The sequence below is a fragment of the Octodon degus genome, unplaced genomic scaffold (assembly GCF_000260255.1).
Source record: "Octodon degus isolate 3935 unplaced genomic scaffold, OctDeg1.0 scaffold00018, whole genome shotgun sequence".
Classification (NCBI taxonomy): domain Eukaryota; kingdom Metazoa; phylum Chordata; class Mammalia; order Rodentia; family Octodontidae; genus Octodon; species Octodon degus.
The window spans coordinates 490,941-502,083 of record NW_004524594.1 but is presented as its reverse complement, the minus strand read 5'-3'; the positions used below and the strand labels follow the sequence as shown (position 1 = coordinate 502,083).

At 51.0% G+C, this 11,143-nt stretch overlaps 1 pseudogene; it reads left to right on the top strand.

The window, feature by feature from the left end:
- The first annotated feature begins 8,214 nt into the window (after positions 1-8,214).
- Positions 8,215-9,288, top strand: LOC101585397 (annotated as a pseudogene).
- The last annotated feature ends 1,855 nt before the right edge of the window (positions 9,289-11,143 follow it).

Below are 11,143 nucleotides of genomic sequence, written 5' to 3'. Positions count from 1 at the left end.
TATTCATGGCAATAGCCTCTCTCCTTGCTTGGATTGGGATGCATAATTGTCAATTGTGGAGAAACACAAAGTGTACCTAAGCTTCCACAAGTCTCAATACTGTTTAAAATATAAGCCCGTTTAGGGCTGGGGAGATGGCTCAGTGGAATAAGCGCTTCCCTGGCAAGCGCAAGGACCTGAGTTCAATCCCCGGTTCCACCAATAAAATAAAATAAAATATAAGCCCGTGAACATGGAAAAAAAAAAGGTGGGGCTGTTTGGAAAGTCACTCAGACATGGTGGGACCCTCAGAGACAGAGTTAGTGCCCTTGTAAAAGAGAATGAAAGGGTGGGCTCCCCTCTGCCATGTGAGGATGTCACTGAAAGGGCCATCTTCAAAGCAGAGCGCCCTCACCGGACTCTAAGGCAGCTAGTGCTTGACCTCAGGCTTCCCAGCCTCTGGGGCTATAAGCCATCAGTTCTGTTCTTCACAAATTATCCGATCTAAGGAGTTTTGTGGCCATACCGGACGGACGTTACTCACAAACTACTGCAGACACCCAACCATTATCTACCTGAGTCTCAAGGGGGTGCCGCATGACATGGTCCAGTATAGGGGTTCAGCCCACCAGTGTTGCCATGACAACTCTAGGCACAAGCGTGGGCTGCCTCCAGGAGTCAAACTCTGGGTCTGGCCCTGAAGCTTGGAGAAGGTAGTGAGAATCTATCACTCCATAAAATACCCAACACCCATAATTTAAGGAGGAGGGGTCGAAGTTTGGGTCATGGTTTCAGAGGCTCCAGTCCCCGGCTGGCTGGCTGCAAGGCGGAAATGGCAACATGCAAGGGCCTGGGGAGGACGGCCGTCCAACTCCTGATGCCAGGAAGCTGAGGGACCCGAATAAGCCTGCGAGGAGAGGCACACCCCGGCAATCCCCCTCCTCCAGCCAGGCCCCTCCTCCAACAGCATATTCAGCTCTGAACCCATCAATGGGGAGTATAGCACACCATGATTTCAGCATGTGAAAGCCCTACCTCGAATACATGGGATTTGGGGGGCATTTTAGATTTAAGCCATAACAAAGAGATCAAAAGAGAGGTCCTTCCATTCAACACTCTCCTGTAATTGTGAAATACGTTCATTTAGGAGATTCTGCCCCTTTTGGCTGGCTCCAAAGCTGAACCTCATGGTGGAAGGGCCTGGCAGAGCACACCTGCTGGGTTCATGGTGGCCAGGAAGCAGGGCCGGGGACAGCACCATAGAGGAAGCGAGAGGGCCCAGGAGTGGTACAGTTCCACAACCCACTCAGCCACACCAAATTGATACAATCAAAGAATTTCTGTGACACTCGCTACATGATGGTCATATAATTTGTGAGGCCCCCTACAAAATGAAAGTAGGGGCTCCTCTTTCAACAAGGGTTTGGAACTCAAGATAACAGAGCCTTCTGCCAGGCTCAGAAGCGTTTGGCTCTGGTCACATGCCCATGATGGCTTGGGTCACATAGCCGTGACCCTGGCCCCACTGTGGTCATTGGAGGTGGGCCTGGAACTTGGTCTGGGTGCTCTGGTCCTGTTCAGGTTGGGGACCCTGAAACTCCCAGGGACCTTTACCCTCTGAGCTCCACAAGAGCTCAAGAGCTGGGCAGGTCTCCCCTGGCATTGAAGAGGATGTCACCACCTTTATCAAAATCCCCCCAACTCAATGGTTTCTAGTTTCACCAGTAGACCCAGAACAGAGTCCTGTTTATTCTACCTTGGAGCTGAGGAAGTGGGAAAATTGTTTTTGTGAAACTCCCTGGAAGGTAAACATGACAACATTCTTTCATGCTGTTTAGAGGACATGCTAGCACGGGAGCCTCTTTTTGCACCCCACACGCTGCCACCATCCTTCGCACACCTTCAGCAGCTGTCTCTGGGATGGGCTTGATTTAGGGGAGCCAGAGCCAGGGAGGGGGGAGAGGGGAGCAGAGCAGGCAGGCCCCAAGGGGTGACTCAGTGAGGGGGCTGCTGAAAGTCAGCCCAGAAGCACGGCACTCAGCACCGCTGACACAGTTGCCCCAGTGTGCTGTTAAACACAGTATCAAGCCGAGTGTGGTGGCGCATGCCTGTCACCCCAGAGTTCAGGAGGCTGAGGCAGGGGGTGTTTTTGTTTCTCAGAACAAAACAAAAAAACCCAGAGCAACCCCAAAACATTGTCAAGATCATTGTGCATTGAACTAAATTTATTTTTGAAGAGGTAGTATGTTGTTTGTTTGAGACAAGGTCCTGTGTTGTAGTTCAAACTGGTGTTGAACTCACTCTGGAGGCCCAGGCTGGCCTCGAGCTTGCTGGGATGACAGGCAGGCGCCACCACATTCAGCTCATGAAGCTAATATAGCCTTATGGTTCAAAACTCAGTTTACAAAAATCAGCTTCTCCATTCTCAGATAATCCTGCTTCCCTCCGAGAAGCCATCATAACTAGTTTGTTTTGTGCCCTGGCAGAAAGACTATTTGGATAAACACAGAGTGTGTGTACACCCCCTTCTGCCTCCCCTGTTTTTTTAAAGCAAGGATCGCATACTTGGACTTCCCTCTGTGCCTTATTGATTGCGCTTTGTAGATCCAGGAAATCACGGCATGGTCTTTGCAATCCCAGAACTTGGGAAACTGAGGCAGAAGGGTCACCGGAAGTTTGAGGCCAGCCTGAGATGCTGTCTCAGAAACAGAACTAAAGAAAAATCTCTCAGGGACTCTTGTATATGAGGTTGGGGAGAGCTCTCTTATCCTCCTCCAGGTTTGCATCCTACTCCTGTAGCAGCTGTGCGTCGTGGCTCCTGTCAGCGGTGGACATCTGGGCTTTGCTCTGAGGCCTGGCTGAGGACTGAGGAGTTTGGAGCCTCTCAGGCTCTCCCTTGTGTTCTCACTCAGAGGTGTGGTGTGCAGGTTTGCATGCTTCCCAGATGCCCGTGGTTCAGGCTTCTGTGGAAATGGGCGCCCTGGCATAACCTAGGGGACGCAGCGGTGACATGCCCGGCCCTGCTCCTGAGGGGTGTGGTGTGGCTGGTGTCTGGGGAGGAGCCCAACAATCAGGAATCTGAAAGTGCCGGGCTTAGGGGCTCATGCCTGTAATCCTGGCTCCCGGGGAGGGGAGGCTGAGGCAGGGGGACTTCAAGGCTGAGCCCAGCCTGGGTAACTTAGTGACTTAGCAGGACCCTGTGTTGACATTAAAGAAAAAAAAGGAAGAGTCTGCTCTCTAATCTGCTATTTTGGGTCCTATTTTTACCAGAAAGATTAAACAAAGGGGAAACCATCAGCGGCCACAAGGAAGCCTGGCAGGGTGGAGGAAGGGGCAGAGATGAGCGTATGGGGTTTGTGCAGAGTGTGATAAAAATGAAGTTGGAGCAGAGTCCAGCCAAGCATCGGCTGCCACCCAGCACACAACAGCAGGGTCTCAGGGGACAGGGGCGTTAGGAGGGCACCAGAGTCTGAATAACTGCGCTGGCCCGCCCCAGAGTTGGCTTGTAAGAGGAAGGAATGCCAAAAGGGCTGCAGAATTCTTTTTTCCTGGAAAGAGGCGGGGTAGAAACTGCTGCCCTGGGCCAGGCCTCCTCCTGCCTGGCTCCAGGGCTGGGTGTGGGCTTCCGGACACCCGCTGGGCCTGGCTGGGAGAAGAGGCCAGTCCCACCCTCCCCTGCCAGCTGCTTCCCCAGGGTCCTGGGAGGATCCTGAGGGCCTGCAGTGGCCCTGGGAGGGGTCCAGGCCAGGCTGGAGGAGAGCTGGTCCCTCCCAGTGTGCCCACACCTGCTCCTGCAGAGGTCACTGTGCTACCGGGCCCATGGCAAGAGCCATCTGCCATGCAGAGCTCCTGGGCCCTTCAGGTGTGGCTGATGGGCATGGGGTGTGTGTGTGTGTGTGTGTGTGTGTGTGTTCCCAGCATTCAGGAGGCTGAGGCAGGAGGATCCCAAGCTTGAAACTAGCCTGGCCACTTAGTAATTTAGTGAGATCCTGTTCTGATCAAGTGAAAAAGGGTGGACGATATAGCTCACAGTGGCTACCTAGGGCTCAATCTCCAGTACTGAGAAAGCAAAACAACCCCACCCTCTAGAGGAACTCAAAATGAGGTGTGCTATCGGTACAAAATCTACCCTGAATTTCAAAATAAATAATTTTTCGGCATGGTGGTGCACTCCTGGAATACTAGCATTCAGGAGGCTGAGGCAGGAGGATCACCGAGAGTTTGAGGCCAGCCTGAGCTACTTGGTGAGGGAAGGGGCAGCCTGAACTGCACAGTGAAACCCTGGCTCAAAAAAATAAAACAAACCCACCCCCAGGTCAACAGTTTTTCATCTTGGGCTGTAGTATAGCGCAGTGGTTAACACCTAAGATGCTAGATAGGTGGGTTAAAGAAAATAAATGGTTACACTTTGTTTTGCCTGCTTCTGTTATATCTTCAGTGCAGTACCAGGAAAGTGGTATTTTGGAGCGCTGAGGACGAACCTGGAGCCAGGACCCTGCTCAGGCAGCACGGAGCCCCGGCCCCAGGAATTACGGTCCTGTTGGAAGCTCTCTGCATCTACCTCTTTTTTTTTTTAATTTTTTTTTTTTGTGTGTGTGTGTGTGTGTGTGTGTGTGGCCAGCTCAGCCCACCAGGGGGCGGGCTGGCTGGCATGTGGTGCTGGGGGATTGAACCGCGGTCCCTGTGCTTTGCTAAGCTTGTTCTGAGTAGGTGCTTTAGACCACTGAGCCATCTCACCAGCCCCATCTCTGCATCTATTTCTGCAGGTGTACCCGGCCCTGGTTCCAGTCTCTGTCAGGGCCTGGGCTGGGCCTTTGGGAGCTTGGCCTATAAATTGAGAGGGACCGCTAGTTTAAAATTTTATTTTATTTTTGTCTTTTTGAGACAGGGTCTCGCTATGTAGTTAAGGCTGGCCTTGAGTTCACTTTGTAGCCCAGGCTGGTCTCAAACTTGCAACCATCCCCCTCTTTCAGCTTCCCAAGTTGAAATTTTATTTTGGTTTTTCCTTTTTTGGTATTTCTTTATTTTGTCAAAAAGCTTATTTGATAAGTGTGGGGGGGGATGGGTATGGGACAAACCAGCTCTGCAGGGCAAACTTGGGCAGAACAAAGAGAAGATGAGGGTCAAAGCAGGAATGTGAGTATGTGCCATGCCTGAGAGTGTGGTGCAGGCTGCCACCAAGAGCACTGCAAATGACAGCTATTATTTATTTATTTTTTTTTTTTTGTAGAATCAGGGCCTGAATTCAATCCCTGGTTCCGCCAAAATAAATAAATAAATAATTTGGTACAGGGTCTTGCTACGCAGCTTGGACATAGTGAGCCTCCTGTCTCAACCTCCCCAATGCTGGGATCACAGGCATGCACCACCATGTCTGGTTTCAGTGGCAGGACAGTATGCCCAAGGCTCCAGGGCCGACCCGGCACGTGGTACCGGGGATTGAACCCAGGTCCTTGTGCTTGTCAGGTAGACACTTAGACTGCTGAGCTATCTCCCCAGCCCCTGCTTTGGTTTTTTGAGACAGGGTTTCACTATGCAGTTCAGGCTGGCCTTAAGCTCATTTTGTAGCCCAGGCTGGCTTTGGGTTTGAGATGATCTTCTTGCTTCGGCCTTCTGAATTCTGGGATTATAGGCACATACCACCATGCTGGGCTAATTATTTTTTATTTTTTATTATTTTTATTTTTTGCAGAACCGGGGATTGAACTCAGGCCCTTGTGCTTGCCAGGGAAGCGCTTATTCTACTGAGCTATCTCCCTGGCCCCCTATTTTTTTTTTTTTTTAAAGAAATTCCTCATTTTGTTGGATCCACAAGAGAAATCTAGGAGTCTCTGGAAGAAGAGTTTCTGTTACATTTTCTGGGCCAGGAGCTGGGCCCCAAAGCTGGGAGAGGAGCCCTTGGGGAGGGGGCTAGAGGCTCTTTCTGCACTTACTCAGAAATTCCTACCTCAGGCTCTTGGCTCTGTGTGTGATTGGGAGGCTGCGGACCTAGTAGGAGGCAAAGAACACTGGTGTCAGAGAAGGGTGCGCCCCCAGTTAGGAGCTGAGAATACAGCTTAAAACCCCGTGAGGAGCCAGGTGTGTACTTCGGGAGGCTGAGGCAGGAGGATCACAAGTTTGAGCCCAGGTTGAGCAATTCAGTGACTTAGTGAGACCCTGTTTCAAAATAGAAAAGTAAAAAAAGGCTGGCGATAAAGCTCAGTGTGAAAGTGCTGGGTTTGGGGCTGGTGAGATGGCTCAGTGGTCTAAAGCACCTATTTAGAACAAGCTAAGCCAAGCAAAGCACAGGGACCGCGGTTCAATCCCCCAGCACCACATGAGCACCACAGCCCTTGGTGGGCTGAGCTGGCCACACATACACACACAAAATAAATAAATAAATAATTAAAAAAAAAAGGAAGAAAGTGCTGGGTTTGGTCCCCAAAGTGGAAAAAGAAAAGGGAGAGGACTCAGCATGAGGGCTTTGTGACAAGGAGTGATGCAAGGCTACCTGGGGCTGGGTTTGAAGGTGGCCTCGGAGGTTTCACGGAGAGGTGACATTGAGGCGACCTTGGGCGGAAACAGGGCAGCCTGGGGGGCCCTGTGGAGCAGGGCACCTGCCCCTCTGTCCCTGTAGCGGGATGCCCAATCCGATGCATGTGTCTGGTGACCCTGGGGCTCTTCAGGAGGAGGGGGAGGGAAGAATGGGGGCAGGAGGAGGAAGAGCTGGGCTGGAGCTCCGGGCCTGACTGCATCGCACAGGACCCGTGGCCATGGCAGGGGCAGAACCCCCCAAGAGACATGTGTCGGTGGGGGACCTCAGGTTGTCGCTCCAGGACCTCAGGGCAGAGGTGACCATGCGCAGGAGGTGAGCTCCCAACCCCTCATACCAGGCCCCTGGGCACCAAGCTCTGTCTCCTCAGGGCTTGGTTCTGTTCTGCTGCTGTCCCTGTCCTTCCAGTCTCTGCCCAGTGTCACACCTCTGAGGGGATCCCTGAGCAGAGCCTGGGAGCCGCTTCCTGCTGATGTCTAGCGTAGCACATGGGGCTCATGGATCATGTTATTTTCTGCTACTCACATAGAACCCAGGCCTTGACTAGCTATATCCTCAGCAATCTGTTTTGAGGCTGGGTCGCACTAAGTCACTAAGCTGCCCCGGCTGTGCTTGAACCTGACAGTCTCCTGCCTCAGCCTCCCCAGCGGCTGGGATTGAAGGGGCCTTTGCAGGTGAAAACTAATTTGATCTGATTTGTAACAAAGAATTTAAGATTCACTTACGACTTTTTTGTTTTATTTTTGTTTTTCATACTGAGGATTGAACTCAGGATCTTGCACTTGCCAGACAGGTGCTTATGCTGCTGAGCTATCCCCCTGGCCTAACTTTTCTTTTCTTTTTTTTTTTTTTTAGATAGGGTCTCACTGTATAGGTCAGGCTGGCCCTGAATTCACTTTGTAGCCAGTCTGGCCTCAAACTCATGGTGATCCTCCTGCCTCAGCCTCCCAAATTCTGGGATTATGGGCCTGTGCCACCATGCTCTGCTCACTTACAAAACGTGCTAAAAGCTTTTGAAGAGAGGAGCTCCCTCACTACCTCCCTGCACCTCCCTTTCCCTTGCCCCCTCCCCTCTCCTCCCCTCCCCTCTCCTCCCCTCTCCTCCTCTCCCCTCCCCTCCCTCCTCCCTTCTCCCCTTCCCTGAGGCACAGTCTGCCTAGGTAGCCCAGGCTGGCTTTGAAGCAGGGATCCTCCAGTCCCGCTGCCTCAGCCTCCCGGTGTTGGGATCACAGCATGCGCCGCCACGCCTGGCTGACGCTGTTGTCTCTGTGCAGGAAACTGTCCTCTAGCCTTCTTTTTGCAGGAAGGGAGAGTGGATGCCCGTGACCCTCCGCCCTGGCTGTGTATCACAACCAGGCACCTCACATTTGAACACAAATTTCCACTTGTATCAGGGTTTCCAAGAAGCTCTCAAGGATGTGTTTATGTGAATAAACAGACACACTGGGGTGGATTGCCAGCTGGTGGTCAACTTGTCACACCCAGCTGGCCTGAGCCACTGCGGTGCTGGGTGTGGGAGGCCCACCTGAGCATTGTCGCCTGCTGCATAACAGGCAGAATTGGACAGAAGAGGAGGCTGTTGGGGAAGCTTCTGGAAGCTGGGACTATTCTCCTGGGAGACCTTGTCACGTTGGCTTTGCTGGTGAACTTGGCTGTTCTCGTTGGAGTCGGAGAAGGGGCTCAGGACCTTGTTGTTGCTGAGAATGGCTACGGGTCACTTTGGGGGCGCTCTGGTCCTTGGGCATTGCCTCCTGGATCCGGAGGGGGTCCGGGAGAAGCTTGTCCCGCCGCCGGCTTTCCTGATGGCGATGGTCTTTCCTCATCCGTGGAGGAGCTCAGGCGAGCAGGAGGCTGTCGACTGCAGCCGCGGAGCAGCGCCTGCATCCGAGGAACTTGTTTCTTCAAGCTCTTCAAGTAGCGATGCTGACAGTGAAGTTGACAAAAAGTTAAAGAGGAAAAAGCAAGTTGCTCCAGAAAAGCCCATAAAGAAGCAGAAGACTGGTGACACTCCAGGAGCTCTGTCATCTTCCAAGCAGAGCAGCAGCAGCAGCAGCAGAGGTGATAACTTGTTTCAGATGGGAAAATAAGATATGTCAGCATTCCGGACTTTAAAGGGCAAGTTCTAATTGATGTTAGAGAATATTGGATGGATCCAGAGGGTGAAATGAAGGCAGGAAGAAAAGGTATTTCTTTAAATCCAGAGCAGGGGAGCCAGCTGAAGGAGCAGATTTCCGACACTGATGACACAGTAAGAAAACTGGAGAATCTGAGCCACAAAAACGTGTACGGGGTCGTTGTTTTACTCCGTCTTTTTACATTGGCTTTTGTTTTTTAAATGTTGTTTTCCAAGCTGTTGTATATTTGCATTACAGAACAATTTGTGGGATGAATACTTTTTTTTTTAATGTGCATTATTAAAAATCTTCTGAGTAAAGCTAATTGTCAACTTTATTAAGGAGGATTGCTTTGTGCCCACTGCCTAGTGTAGAATAAAATCAAGTAATTGCACTCATTAAAAAAAAAAAAAGACCTCACTGTTGCCGAGGCTGGCTGTGTTACTTTCGGGGCAGCTCTGCAGTTACAGCGAGCGCTGCTTCCCCGCCCCAGTGCGGATTCCTCGGCCTGCTGGCACAGAGCCTTCATCCTGCTGGCGCTGGCTGTCTAGCTTCCGCCACTGACCTTTGGGTCTTCCCAGGCAGATCTGTGAAGCAGGGCTGCGTGGAGACACTGTGGTGGCTCTAGGCCTCCAGCTGGACTCGTGGGAGGCGTTGCTGTGAGCGCTAGGTCTTCAGTGGGATCACGCAGGATGTTATTGTGAGATCCAGGCCCTCGGCTGGATTCTTCGGTCTTTAGTGTGTGGATATGTTTCCTGTCCTCCTTTTTTGTATATGATTCTTTTTATATGATATAAATAATCTCATATAGTGTGTACTGTATTGCATTGTTCCCTTTGCAAACACTCCAAGCCATGACACACATAATAAACTCTGATAATTTTCTGCTTAATTGTTGCCTATCTTTCCCAAGAATAGCCTCCTGTTTTCTTTTGGTCTTTGTGAGACAGGGCCTTACTATGCAGTTCAGGCTGACCTTGAGCTCACTGGGCAGCCCAGGTTGATCTCAAACGTGCAATGATCCTCCTGTCTCAGCCTCCCGAGTGCTGGGATTACAGAGATGTGCTACCATATCCTCTTTTAAAAAAAAAACAACTAAAAATAAACATGGTGGGTGTGGTGGCTCATGCCTGTAATCCTAGCACTCAGGAGGCGGAGGCAGAAAGATCACCATGAGTTTGTGGCATCCTAGGATACATAGTGAGGCCCTGTCTTGAAGAAAAGAAGGGAACTGAGGATGGAGCTCCGCAACACAAGCACCTCTCTGACAAGCGCAAGGTACTGAGTTCGATTCCTGGTACTGGAAAAAAAAAAAAAAGAAGAGGAAGAAGAAAAAGGCAGAAGAAATAGGAAAAAAGAAAAAAAAAAAAAAGAAAAAGAAAAACTTCCGAACTTCTGTGTTATTACCCTCAAAATATATAGCTGGAATCTAGTCATCAGGAACTACCTGACAAACCCAGAGGGAGGCATGTTTTTTGAAAGACCTCCTCTGGGTTCTGCAAAAATGTCAGTGTCTTGAGAGACAAAAAAAAAAAAAAAAAAATTATTATTGCTGACTTGAGAAAACTGCAGAGAGATGACAACTGACTGTGGAAAGGATCGAGGGACTTTTCCGGCAGCAGGAGATAACCGAGATTAGGCGTAAAACCTGCATGACGTCAGCATCTGCTGTGAGCGCGCATCCTCATCCCGAGGGCAGTCAGCACTGCAGGGTGCGTGTCTACGGCTTGCTCTCCAGGGATTGGGAACAAAAACTTGTGTGTGTGTGTGTGTGTGTGTGTGTGTGTGTGTGTGTGTGTTCACAGGCAGAGTCAGAATGTGAGAACGACAGCCCAAAGGCAGCAGAACCTCATCTACCATCCCAGGAACTGTGGTGGAAAGACTGCCTGCAATTGCTGTTTCAGTTTTGCAAGTTTTGGGTAAGCCTGCAATTATGTCAAATAAAGAATAAACCATAAAACTTTTACAAGGCCATAAAAAAAAAAGAGTCTAACAGGTTCAAAATTTCAAGTGCAATAAAACCCTTCCTTGTTTTTGTAAAAATAAAGCCGACCCGCTTGGGAGAGACTCCTCCAGTGGTCCCGGAGCTTCGCGCGCTGCCGGGAACCTCCGACAGGGGGCGCTGCAACCCTGCAGAGCCCGCTCGAGGAGCGAGAGGAGCGGGCAGCCGGGACCTCAGCTACAACCCGGCTGGCGTTGCTCAAAGCCGGTGGCAAGCACCCTTCCGCGCTCTGTTTAGCCCCAAGACCCCTCGCCTGTGCGCCTGTGGACCGGTGGAGGAGCTGAGAAGTCAGGAAACTGCTCTCAGGGAAAAACAGGAGATTCCAGCCCCCAGCATTGGGAGACTGAGGCAGGAGGGTCGCTGAGAGGTCGAGGCTAGCGTGAAATACACAGGGAGACTCTGTCTCAAAACCATAAACAACCAACCAAAAATAATCAATAGTTACCGAGCGAATGGCTAATTCAGCTGGAGTATCCTGTGACACAAAGCAGGACCTGACCGGTAGGGGGGTCGGGA